The sequence below is a fragment of the Tamandua tetradactyla genome, chromosome 7, assembly GCF_023851605.1.
Source record: "Tamandua tetradactyla isolate mTamTet1 chromosome 7, mTamTet1.pri, whole genome shotgun sequence".
NCBI classification, from domain to species: domain Eukaryota; kingdom Metazoa; phylum Chordata; class Mammalia; order Pilosa; family Myrmecophagidae; genus Tamandua; species Tamandua tetradactyla.
Genome location: NC_135333.1, coordinates 102,384,827 through 102,398,248, shown reverse-complemented (window position 1 = coordinate 102,398,248; position 13,422 = coordinate 102,384,827). Strand labels below are relative to the sequence as shown.

At 38.2% G+C, this 13,422-nt stretch overlaps 1 long non-coding RNA gene across 2 annotated transcripts in view; it reads left to right on the top strand.

Annotated features, from left to right (window-relative positions):
• Positions 1–1,845, top strand: part of LOC143689905 (uncharacterized) — a 31,279-nt gene extending 29,434 nt beyond the window's left edge. For both annotated transcript variants that reach the window (XR_013178963.1, XR_013178962.1), the window contains exon 5: positions 998–1,845. This is a non-coding gene — a long non-coding RNA (uncharacterized LOC143689905). The remainder of the gene's footprint in view (positions 1–997) is intronic.
• Positions 1,846–13,422: the final 11,577 nt, after the last annotated feature.

Here is a 13,422-nt window from a genome sequence, read left to right as displayed (position 1 = left end):
AATTTACTTAATCACTCTGTGGGGCTAAACATTTTGCAAAAGGAAGTGAGCTATCTATTGTTCTAGCTATCATTTCTCTCACACTAAAGAGAACTCTGGGTGAGTTTCTAAAAGATTTGCTACATTTTCTGGTATTTAGTAATCTTGTAACACTAGATCTTCCTTTAACGCCAGGCATTTCCTTCCGAAAGTAAATTCCTTTAGTACAACAAAATCTGCCCTAGTGCATGTGATAAAATAGAATGATGCCACTCACATGAATCTGGTATGATATGCTGTGATTTTCAACAATTAAATGGCCAAATCATGTCTCCATACCATCTCCATAAAAATTATTATAATTGTGTGTGCACACATCACTTGCCAAGCACTGGTAACCAAGCATTATATGAAAAAGAGAAACAAACTGCAAAGACTATCAGACTCAATGTGCTTTAATAACCATATGAAAAGTTCCCAACAAAAGCACAAGCTAAGACAGAAGCAGCACAGGGAGTGGTTAGGAATGAAAAACGTTCTGGAGTCAGAGTGTCTGATTTTGAATCCCCATTCCAGGGCCTAGTAACCTAGTTCAGCAACTTGGGCCTATTACTTAACTTCTCAATCTCAGTTTCTTTATCTATAAATTGAGGATAATAATAGTACTTGCCTCATAAGGGTATTGTGAGGATTAAATGAGATAATGCGTTTCAAATCCTCAGCACAGTGCTTAACTTGAAAAATGTCATCTTTATTATTCAGAGAGTTAGCTCAAGTCTGTGTTTTGCTGTGTCTTTGAAAGGCTAACTTGTGATTCCAATCTGCTCACTTTGTCCCTCCCATACCCTAAAGTAACATTCAACAGCCCTTATATAGTCCTGCAACTGCAGACATCTTATATATGGTGTGGTCCAGCAGTTCTCAACCAAGTTTGTGTCAGACAGTCTGGGAACCAGTGGTGTTGAGAAAGTATACCTAGTTGTGAACCACTGACCTACTATAAACTTTTCATTTACAGATGAGCAAACTGGGTCCCAGAAACATGAAGAATCTCATGGGGTCTTAAGACCATTTCCAGAATCTGCTTATCAACCAACCTGGCACAGACCTGGGACTGAGAGCTAAGTGTCTTGACTGCACAATGTTGGCACTACATCAGGCTGCCTTATGGAATTCAGCAGGCATTTCCTGAGAAACTCCAGTAGGGTCATGAAAGAGACACAAGATGGTGACCCTGCCAAGGACGGCATCACAATCTAACCAGGGAAACAAACATTGGCAGTGTTAAGAAGTCTATGAGAGTCAAAACGCTAAGGATTGTAAGTGCTGCTCCTATCTCATGAAACTTTTATGAAAAGATGAAACTTCTACTAGACTTTGAAGACTAGGGAGTGAAGGAAACCATTCTGGGTAGAATAAATCATTTGAACAAAAGCCCAGCAGTTTATAACATTTTTTTTGAAAAGAGAGCTTAACAATCTTCTTAGATGTGGAGATGAACTATAGAGTTGAAACATCTGGGTTCAGGAAAATTCAATAGCCCAGAGTATCTGGTAGAGCTGCAAAGAGGATAAAATAGTTCTTCCATCTTTTTTCCAAATTACCCAGAGTATTTGCTTTCTACCAGCAGCTGGTTCTGATAGATTGAATGCCAGAGAGGAGAGCACCAAGAAAAACAGAGAAGACAGTTCGCAAGGGATTCTATTCCAAAGACATTAGGGGGATACAGGGGGCTCACCTCTCTATCCTTGGAAAAGTGGAAGCAAACAGGAATAAACTGGGAGGCAGTGTTGGGGTGATTGTGATAATTACCATCAATATAGTTTATCCTACTTGCAAAAAAGTATGAACTGCCAATATTGTAAAATATCCATTCTGCACTGGAGTTCCATTAATTACAGCTTTCCAATACAAAATGAAGCAATTAGAATAGCAGAAATCACATTGTTCCAATTTTCTTTATAATCTACTTAAAATGTCCAGAATAGGAATAGATGAATCCTCCCATCCCATTCTGGTTAGCTATTGCTGTGTAACAAACTACTCCAAAACTTGGTGGCATAAAACAATTAGTTCATTAAGTTCATGGACTTGGTAGGTCAGGAATTTGGACAGTACACTGCAAGGGTGGCATGTCTTTGCCCCATATCATCAAGAGCCTTAGCTGGACAGATTCAAAGGTTGAAGATCAGACTCATTTGGGCAATTTCACTCAATGGGGTGGTTGATGCTGGCATCAGTTTAGGTCCTAAGCTGGGCTATCAGTCAGTACTCCTACACCTGCCTCTCCATGTGGGCTAATTTGGGATTCCTCACAGCATTGAGGCTTAGTTTCAAGAATGAGTGTCCTGGACTTCCGGGAAGATGGTTGACTAGAGCAGCTTGAGATTAGCCCTGCTCCATGGAAAAGTTAGAGAAGGGACAGGAGGGCAACTGAGGCAGCAATTTGGGAGTGCGGCTGACCTGGGAAAGCCTTCTACACCACATGTGGCAGCCCTGGTTGCAGAGGCCAAGGAACTGAGAGGCAGAAAGCTGGAGCCTGGCCTGGAGGTAGAGAGCTGCAGAGCACGTGGGAGTGCATAGATGAGTATTATGGCACTAGGAAGTAAACCAGGCTGCGTTCCTTGGGCACGCTACCCTCACCGGCGCAGGCCCGTGACCGGTAACTCACCCCACACCCCATACACCTGAACTACCTCACCTGCTCCCATTCCCAGCACTCCTGATGCCCCTATGCCACCAGCCCCCAGTGCACATATCTGCCGCCCACCCCCACCCCAAGTGCAGCCCAACCCATTTCCCCCTCCCTGTTCCCTGAAGGCTGTTACCAGTGCATAGAGGTTGCAGGCGCTGACGTCCATACCTAGGCTACCCCCATGCCCCCCTTCCCACCCATAGTTCACACATCCTCACCCCACCCTTCCTGAGCTCAGCGCATCCGTTTACGGCACTCCCAGACCCACGCATGGGCACAGCCCCCAATCACATCCTTCAGCTCTGGGAACTGCACTTAACAGCAGTCCTAGAACAGCGCCTGTGCACAGCCCTCAGCCTCACTTCCCAGCTCTGAGAAAGTGCCAACCTGTGCAGCCGGGTCACAGCTGCCCCCAATCCATGAAGGTGTTAACACCGACCTGCTGCCACAGCTCTACGCATGCATGTAAAGGGCCCCGTGCCTAAGATCAGCACACACCAGGGTTACATCCCCCAGACCGGTGCACCCACACAGCTACATCCTCCCTGGCCGCTGGGCGCCCACATTCACAAAGCACCAGCGTAACATCCCCAACCTGTGCCCATACCTGTCCTGAAACAAATCACATACTGAGTGCTCCACCCCTTGCCCTGCTCCCTGCTGTATAACCATCTGACAAGCACAAAGCCTTAGACTACTGACAGAAATCAACTCCCAAAGTAAATCAATCAAGATATCTACATGCGACAAAGACAGCAGAAGACACTAAGCATATCACAATTCAAACAGATATAGCCCTACATAATGATCAAATTAAAACACCTGAGGAGACACAGAAGTTGGAACAACAAAGATATTCATACAACTCTACATAATAAAATAAGCGGGATAGCAAATGACATAAAGGACATCAAGAAGACAGTAGAAGAGCACAAAGAGGAATTTGAAAGAATAAATAGAAAAATAGCAGAAACCACAGAGATTAAAGACTCTGTTGACCAAATAAAAAACATACTAGACGCATACAACAGCAGATTTGAAGAGACAGAAGAAAGAATAAGTGATATAGAGGACAGGATAATTGACTTTGAAGACTCAAAACAGCAAATGGCAAAAAAGATGGAAAAAATTGAATGGGAACTCAGAGAAATGATAGAGAAAACAAAGTGCACAAATATAAGAATCATTAGTGTCCCAGAAGGAGAAGAGAGGAGTAAAGGGCTAGGAAGAATAGTTGAGAATATAATGGGAGAAAACTTCCCAACCCTCATAAAGGACATAAATATACAAGTCAAAGAAATCCAAAGAACTCCAAACAGAATAAATCCAAATAGGTCTTCCCCAAGGCACATACTAATCAGTCTGTCAAATGTTGAAGAGAAGCAGAAAATCCTGAAAGCAGCAAGAGAAAAACAATCTACTACATATAAGGGAAATCAAATAAGACTGAGTTCAAACTACTCAACTAGCACCCTGGAAGCGAGAAGACAGTGTTATGATATATTCAAGATGCTGAAAAAGGAAGACTTACAGCCAAGAATTCTGTACCCAGCCAAATTGTCTTTTAAAATTGAGGGAGAGATTAAAGCTTTCACAGATGAAGAAGTCCTGAAAGAATTTGTCAACAAGAGACTAGCCCTACAAGAAATACTAAGAGGAATTCTACTACCTGAACAAAAAAGACAGGAGAGAGAGGTCTGGAGGAGGGCACAGAATTGAAGAGTATCACTAAAGGTAATTTAAAGAATACAAAGAGAAAGAGGGAAAAGAATATACAGATCTGACAAATAAAATAAAAACGATAAGAAGGTGGAATCAAGAAATGCCTTTCAGTAATAACTTTGAATGTTAACAGACTAAACTTACCAATTAAAAGATACAGATTGGCAGAATGGATAAAGAAGCATAATCCAGCTATATGCTGCTTACAAGACACTCATCTTAGACACAAGGATACAAATAGATTGAAAGTGAAAGGATGGAAAAAGATTTTCCCCACAAGTTGTAACCAAAAGAAAGCAGGAGCAGTTATACTAATATCAGACAAAATAGACTTTAAATGTAAAGACATCATAAGAGACAAAGGACACTATATACTAATTAAAGGGTCAATTCACCAAGAAAATATAATGATCATAAATGCTTCTGCTCCCAATCAAGGAGCATCAAAGTACCTGAAACAGACATTGGCAAAACTGAACGAAACAATGGATATTTCAACAATAATAGTAGGAGAGTTCAATACACCACTCTCCTCTATAGATGGAACAACCAGACAGAAGATCAACAGGGAAACAGAGAAGTTAAATATCTTGATAAATGATCTAGATCAAACAGACATATATAGGTCATTGCACCCCAAAGCACAAGGTTATACATTCTTCTTCAGTGCTCATGGCAGATTCTCCAGGATAGATCATATGCTGGGGGCATAAAATGGGTCTTTATCAATTAAAAAATATTGAAATTATTTTTATTGAAAGTAATTTCAATAAAAATATTGAAAATATTTCTCTGATCATAATGGGATGAAGCTGGATCTCAATAACCACCAAAGAATGAGAACATTCACAAATATATGGAGATTAAATAACACACTCTTAAACAACCAGTGGGTCAAAGAAGAAATTACTAGAGAAATCAGCAGTTATCTGGAGATGAATGAAAATGAGAATACAACTTATCAGAACTTATGGGATGTAGCAAAGGCTGTGCTGAGAGAGAAAATTATTGCCTTAAATGCCTATATTAAAAAACAAAAAAGAGCAAAACTCAAGGACTTAACAGCAAACCTGGAGGAACTTGAGAAAGAACAGCAAACTAACCCCAAAGCAACTAGAAGAAGAGAAATAACAAAGATTAAGACAGAGATAAATGAATGGGAGAACAATAGAAAGAATCAATAAAACCAAAAGTTGGTTCTTTGAGAAAAATCAATAAATTTTTTTTATGGGCCACTAGCAAAACTGATAAAGAAAACAAGAGAGAGGATGCAAATAAACAAAATCAGAAATGAGAAGGGGTGCATTACCACAGACCCCTGAAGAAATAAGAGAAATCATAAGAGGATACCATGAACAACTATACACCAACAAACTAGAAACTTAGATGAAATGGACAAATTCCTGGAGATACACAAACAAGCTACACTGACTCAGGAAGAATAGAAGATCTCAACAAACCAATCACAAGTAAAGAGATGCAATCAGTCATCAAAACTTTTCCTACAAAGAAAGGACCAGGGCCAGATAACTTCACAGGGGAATTTTATCATATGTTCCAGAACGAACTAACACCAATCCTGTTCAAACTTCGCAAAAAAATTGAGAGAAAAGGAACTCTACCTAAATCATTTTATGAAGCTAATATCATTCTAATATCAAAACTGGGTAAAGATGCTAAAAGAAAGGAAAACCACAGTCCAATCTCCCTGATGAACATAGATGCAAAAATTCTCAATAAAATATTAGCAAATTGAATCCAACAACACATTAAAATAATTATACACCATGACCAAGTGAGATTTATACCAGGAATGCAAGGATGGTTCAACACAAGAAAATAATTAATGTAATACAGCACATTAACAAATCAAAAGGGAAAAATCACATGATCATCTCAAGTGATGATGAAAATGCATTTGACAAAATTCAGCATCATTTTCTGATAAAAAATACTCCAAAAGATGGAAATCAAAGGTAACTACCTCAATATGATAAAGGGAATATATGAAAAACCAATAGCCAGCATCGTACTCAATGGAGAGACACTGAAAGCCTTCCCCCTAAGATCAGGTACAAGACAAGGATGCCCAATATCACCTCTATTATTCAACATTGTCCTAGAAGTTCTAGCTAGAGCAATCAGGCAGGGCAAAGAAGTAAAACTGGAAAGGAAGAAGTAAATTTCTCATTAATTGCAGATGATATGATACTATACTTGGAAGATCCTGAGAAATCTAAAGTAAAGTTACTTGAGCTAATAAATAAATTCAGCAAGGTGGTAGGATATAAAATTAATGTACAAAAATCAGTAACATTTCTATACACAGGCAATGATCTAGTTGAGGAGTTAGTTAAGGAAAAAATTCCATTCAAAATAGGAACTAAAAGAATCAAATATTTAGGAATAAACTTAACTAGGGACATAAAGGACTTATACACAGAAAACTACATAACATTGCTAAAAGAAATCAAAGGAGATCTAAACAGATGGAAAGACATTCCCTGCTCATGGATAGGAAGGCTAAATATAGTTAAGATGTCAATTTTCCCCAAATTGATCTACATATTCAACACAGAACCAATCAAAATTCCAAAAACCATCTTTGAAAATTTGGAAAAGCTAACTACCAAATTCATGTGGAAGGGAAAGAAACCCCAAATAGCTAAAAGCATCCTAAAAAAAAGAAGAATGAAGTGGGAGAATTAACTCTCCCTGCCTTTAAAACCTATTACAAAGCCACAGTGGTCAAAACAGCATGGTACTAGCAAAAGACAGAAAAGCTTTGATCAACGGAATCAAATCGAGAGTACAGAAATAGACCACCAAATCTATGGTCAACTGATTTTTAACAAGGTCCCTAAATCCTCTGAACTGGGACAAAACAGTCTTTTCAATAATTAGGCATGGAAGAATAGCTCAGAGAATGAAAGAGGACCCCTATTTTATGCCTACACAAAAATTAACTCAAACTGGATCAAACACCTAAATATAAGAATTAGCACCATAAAACTTCTAGAAGAAAATGTAGGAAAACATCTTCAAGACCTACTAATAGAAGGTAGCTTCCTAACTTTACACCCAAAGCACAAGAAACAAAAGAAAAAATAGATAAATGGGAACTCCTCAAATCAAATGCTACTGCACCTCAAAAGACTTTGTCAAAAAGGTGAAGAGGCAGCCAACTCAATGGGAGAAAATATTTGGAAATCACATGTCAGACGAAGGTTTGATTTCCTGTATATACAAAGAAATCATACAACTCAACAACAAAAGAACAAACAATCCAATAATAAAATGGGCTAAAGATATGAATAGGCATTTTTCTGAAGAGCAAATACAGATGGCTCAAAAGCACATGAAGAGATGCTCATTTTCATTGGCTATAAGGGAAATGCAGATCAAGACTACAATGAAATTCCACCTCACACCTATAAGAATGGCTGCTCTTAAACAATCAGGAAGCTATAAATGTTGAGAGGATGTGGAGAAACTGGGACAATTATGCACTGCTGGTGGGAATGTACAATGGTGCAGCCACTATTGCAAACCAAAGGAAGACTGTTTGGCGGTTCCTTAGGAAACTAAATATTGAGCTGCCCGATGGCCCAGCAATAGCACTACTTGGTATATACACAGAAGAGCTGAAAGCAACGACACAAACAGACCTTTGCACACTGATGCTCATAGCAGCATTATTCACAATCACCAAAATATGGAAAAAACCAAATGCCCATCAATAGATGAGCGGCTTAACAAAATGTGGTATATACATACAATGGAATATTATGCAGCAGTAAGACAAAATGACGTACTAAACCACGTGACAAGATGGATGAGCCTTGAGGACATAATGCTGAGCGAAATTAGCCAGACACAAAATGACAGATACTATATGATTCCACTTTTATGACCAGCATAAAGGTATAATCAGAGACTTATAATACAGAATACAGGGGACTTAGAGATACATAGAAGTTAGAGATGGGTGAACTGTTAGCTAATGAGGTTGAACTCCAGTGTAAGGGAATAGATAGGAGTGAAGGTGATTCTCTAGTGGGTCTAGAAGTAATATTACCATATTGAAGATGAACAAGATTGAAGGGGTTGTATAGACCTATGTGTCCCACTGACTCCCACTAGAAATATAATGAGTTCTTGTAAGAATTCCTTCAAAGATATGATTCTTGTATAAAGAGTGTTTAAGTCCAGGGTACAGTGGGAAAACTGCTATTACATGCTATGAATTATGTTCAAAAGGAAACCATCAGCACTTCTACAGCAATAGCAGAGGTAAATAATGGCGTGAGGGACAAGAGTTAAGAGGAGGTTTAGATTTCCTATTTGGCAAGGGTGTGGTTATTGGTTTTCTGTCTCTTGGGAACAAAGAAATTATCAAAAATTGAGAATGTTGATGGATTGTGGACTCTACACGATGCCTGATGAATGCAGGTGGCTGATGGATGCACTGACAGAGAAGTAGATTGGTGAACAATGGGGTATACTTATGAATAAAGACTGTGCTGCTACAAAAAGGAACAAAGTCGTGAGGCATGCAAAGGTGTGAATGAACATGTGGGACATTTGGTGAGGCAAAATAAGCCAGGAACAAAAAACAACAATGGTATAGTCACCTTTAGAAAATGCTTATGAGAAAACAGTGGCCTAGATTGTAAGCTTTTAGAGCAGACACATTAAGTCGAGAATGGTGACTATTATTTCTGGATTTTGAGAGGCTGATTCATGCATATAACTTGATATTTAGCTTAAGAATGAAGCTGAACAGATTGGGGTTAAAGTAATTCAGAATTTAGGGGTAAGGAAGACAGTGTCTATATTTTAGAACCACACACACTCTTTGATACCAATGGAAGAAGGGTTTATTTGATCTGGACTGAAAAATTTTCCATAGTGCATAATCTAATTCAACTTCTCTGTATAGCTCATTTGAACAACTGAGACAGGGAGCACAGAATGAGAAAGAGGTCCTTTAATCCTGTATAGATGGTGGTAATGCCTGGGAACATCCTAGAGTATATTAACCAGATAATCAAAAAGTATTGGCAAAGTCACCTTAGGGAGGGGAGAAAGACTATGGAACTATTCAACCTTACCATCAGTGAATCCCCTGATACTGTCGCAAACTTTAGGGACACCCAAATCAATAGGCCATGCTCTCGATCATGAGGCTTACTCTTATGAAGCTTATGTAGGTAGCATAGAAGCTTAGACTACCTTTAGGCATGCCTAAGAGTTACTTCTGGAGGACTTCTGTTGCTCAGATGTGGCCTCAGTCTCTCTAAGCCCGACTCTGCAAGTGAAATCATTGCCTTCCCCCGCTACGTGGGACATGACATCCAGGGATAAAAGTCTCCCTGGCAATGTGGGAGAGGACTCCCAGGGATCCAGACCTGGCACCGTGGGATCAACAATTCCATCCTGACCAAATAGGGGGAAAGAAGTGTAATTAATAAAATATCAGAGGCAGAGAGAGTTCAAATAGAGTCGAGAGGCTACTCTAGAGGTTGCTCTTACACAAGCTTCGGGTAGACCTTGCTACCTATTATAACCTGCCAACCCCCAACAAGAACCATTCCAGCTAATCCTAAAGAACACCTAGCGCAATTTATAAGATTCTACAAGGGTTCCTGGAACTAGAATAACTTGCCAGAAACCTACAACCTCCAGATGGGTCCCTGGTCCAGATAATTCCTGAAACCCAGCCTAGACTCTCCAGAACATCAGATAGTTCCATCTACAGACCCTTCCAATATAAAAAATTTAGAATTGCGATAGCCCAAACTACTCCAATGAGAGGTATGGAAAGATCAAAGACGACAGTGGAATTATACATAGAAGATAGGATTTAACAAATGAATATAAATGCTGAATCATTACATTGATATCTCTTTTAGTCTCCAGTATTTTATAGCAGCCAGAAGTAAAAATCTAAAACTGTGAAAGTCTGAAATATGTTCATAACTAATTGTGGTGCTGTGCTTGGAAATTTATAGCTTTTTTGTATATATGTTATTGTTCACCAAAAAAAAAAAAGGAAAAAAAAAAGTCGAGTGTGATGATGAAAAAAGTATTTAAGTCCTCTAGCCTCCTCTATTCTGGAGCAGCTAGAAGGAAAAATATAAGAGGATCGTATGGTAGCCCATGACAAACTCTGGGATCTATTCTGTAACCACTTTTTGAAGAGTGCTTTGGAAACCACTGCTTTCTTATTTCTTTGCTTTGTATATATGTTATACTATACAATAAAAAAATTTTAAAAAAAGAAAAGAATGAGTATCCCAAGAGAGCAACATTTTATGATTTAGCCTCAGAAACCACATAGCGTAACTTTGGGACTACTCTATTATCTGAGGCAGTCAAGAAGTTCTACCCTGGTATGAGGAGAGGAAATATCGACCATACCTCTCAATGAGAGGAGTGTCAAGACCACATTGCAATAAGAACATGGACAGCAAATGATTCCATTGCAGACATTTCAGAAAGTACAATATATCACATATCCCAAAGAATATCACAGTTCTGTCTGCCTACATGGCTAAAATTTTCCCTATGTAAGGAGTATTCTTTGGTGATAAGGTGTTCTCTCAGTAGAAATTTTTTTTTTAAATTAACGTTCAAATAACTTCTTACGGTTTGCAAACCCCCTTTGTATACAGTCCGCGACTCTGTGTGGTGAGAATTATTCTCATTCCATTCCACTGATGAAAGAATTGAAGTTTACAGATGTTCCAAGAGTGTAACAGAGACACTTGGGAGGTTACGTAGTAGAGCCAGAATTTGAATTCAGAACTTTGTACTCTAAACTTATGTTCTTTTCACACCACCTTTCAAATAAGTGAAAATATAATGTGGCAGTAGGTGATGATAAATATATACATAGCAACAAACGAATGAAGAATGAACAAATGAGTAACCACTGGACCCTAAAATTACTTTATCAGGGTCCTAAGGAAATGGGTCACAAGCTAGGTTAGTTTAGATGAAATGAGGGAAACTCTTTGGAGAGTATACCGAGAGGAATGCCAAAGTAGAAAATTCTGAAAGCTAATGCTGACTGTTGAGATAGAGGATGTAGGTCAAAGTTAAACAAAAAACTTCAGATGCTTCCAAACTTTGCCCTAAAAAGTTTTTGAGGTCAGGAGCTTTTATTTCTTTTTGTTTTCTCAATAATAAGTTAAAGGTGTCATACACATTTAAACAATTCCCAGTTCAGTTACATGTAAACTTCTCTAAGAGAATTAAATAACCTTGTAATACAGGGAAAGAATTGACTTTCATGTTTAATTCTTTGGACAATTTTTCCTTCACCTGCAGACTGTTAATTAGTGTATTATTTGTCTACTCTAGACAAGTTCTAGAATTTTAAACAGTTTATCATCTCTTTACAACACTACTCCCCAATATTATTCTAGGAGACATCAGATTAAACTTTTGTACAAAGCAATCGTGTCATTTTTAGAACTAATTAAACCTTACTTTAAGATTAATCTTCTAAATAGTAGTTCTACCTCAACGATACAGCACAAAGAAAGGTGATCAAAAAATTTAAGACAAAATGCTATTTTTCAAATATGTTCACAGACTAATAAAGGAGGAAGTAAATTTTCAATTCTCCAGATGGTCAAAGTATAGGCAGAGTAGCCATAAAACTAAAACTCTTCAAATACTAGCTAGACATAAGTGAGCAATGAAGAGCAAAAGAATAACTTTTCAATTTCCAGACCACAGCCATTTTTCCCTAAATCTTTTTCTTTCAATAGTTCTCATTTTGCCAATTGTAAGTTCTTTAGTGTCAAAGGGGCCAAACAACAGTGATTTTTATCATCTCAATGTTTATAAATCTATTCTACATAGACACTGGAACACAGAGGCCAATTCATATTCCACATAATTCAATATGCTTCTTTTTATTTCTCTGCAGAATAGTAAAATAGCAATTCCCAAGACTGTAATCTCCTTTTTAAAAACAGGCCACTAATGATTTACAAGATTTTTTTTTTCCAAAGAAAGGGAAATACAACTTTTCATGGGTTCTCTTCCAAGTTGGCTTTTTCAGAGCACTGATATGAAAAAGCTGTAAGATATTGTGAGTAAGCAGAATGAAGTCCAAATCTTGCTTTGGCATCCTGGCCCCTTTATAATCACCTCTTTACTTGCCCACCACCCCTACTTTTCTTATTCTTGAGTACAATAGAATCCTCCAAACCCTTTCTTGCCTCATGTCTGTGTCATTCTGCTCTACTTCTCCATTTATGGCACCCTCTTCCCACTCCAAGGTCCATATCAAATGCCACCCTCTGCTGAAACATGCTTTAACTCACCCAGGGGTCATTAGTCACTCTAGCTGTATATTTACAGTCTCATCATGTAAGTATAATACAGCACTTATTTCATGCTGGTGGTAGCTCTTTATATATCTACCTCCCCAGACAGATGGCAAATTGGAAATTCCCTGAGAAAGGAAGATATGTCCTATTTCCATCATTGTATCCCTGCACAATGCATAATAAAATACCTTAATGTAGGCTCTTGATTTTGTTAATATTTGTCTCATGTTTAAGAATATTAAGATATCATTTCAATTAACTTTCAAAGGAAATCTATCATCATCTTTCACACTTTACAGAGGAGAAGATGAGGCATGTAAGCACCTTTCCCAGTGTCACATAGTCAGTAAAAGTGGGGTTTGAACCCAAGCAGTCACATTACATAGTCCAAGCTCCTGTCTTCTAATTTTTCCTCCCACTCGATAGTTTCTAAATCATCTTACATGAAATACAAGAAAAACACACTTTAATCACTGAAAATGAAGCTTTGCAATGGGCAAAGTAAGTAGCTCCATTTTCTTTGGAAAACAGTTTAGCAATTAAAAGTTTAACTTGTAATCATCGTATGACACAGCAATTCCACTCCTAGGTATTTTTCCAAGAGCAATGAAAACTTATATTCATCCAAAAACCTATACTGAATGTTCATAGCAGCTTTATTCATAATCACCAAAAAGC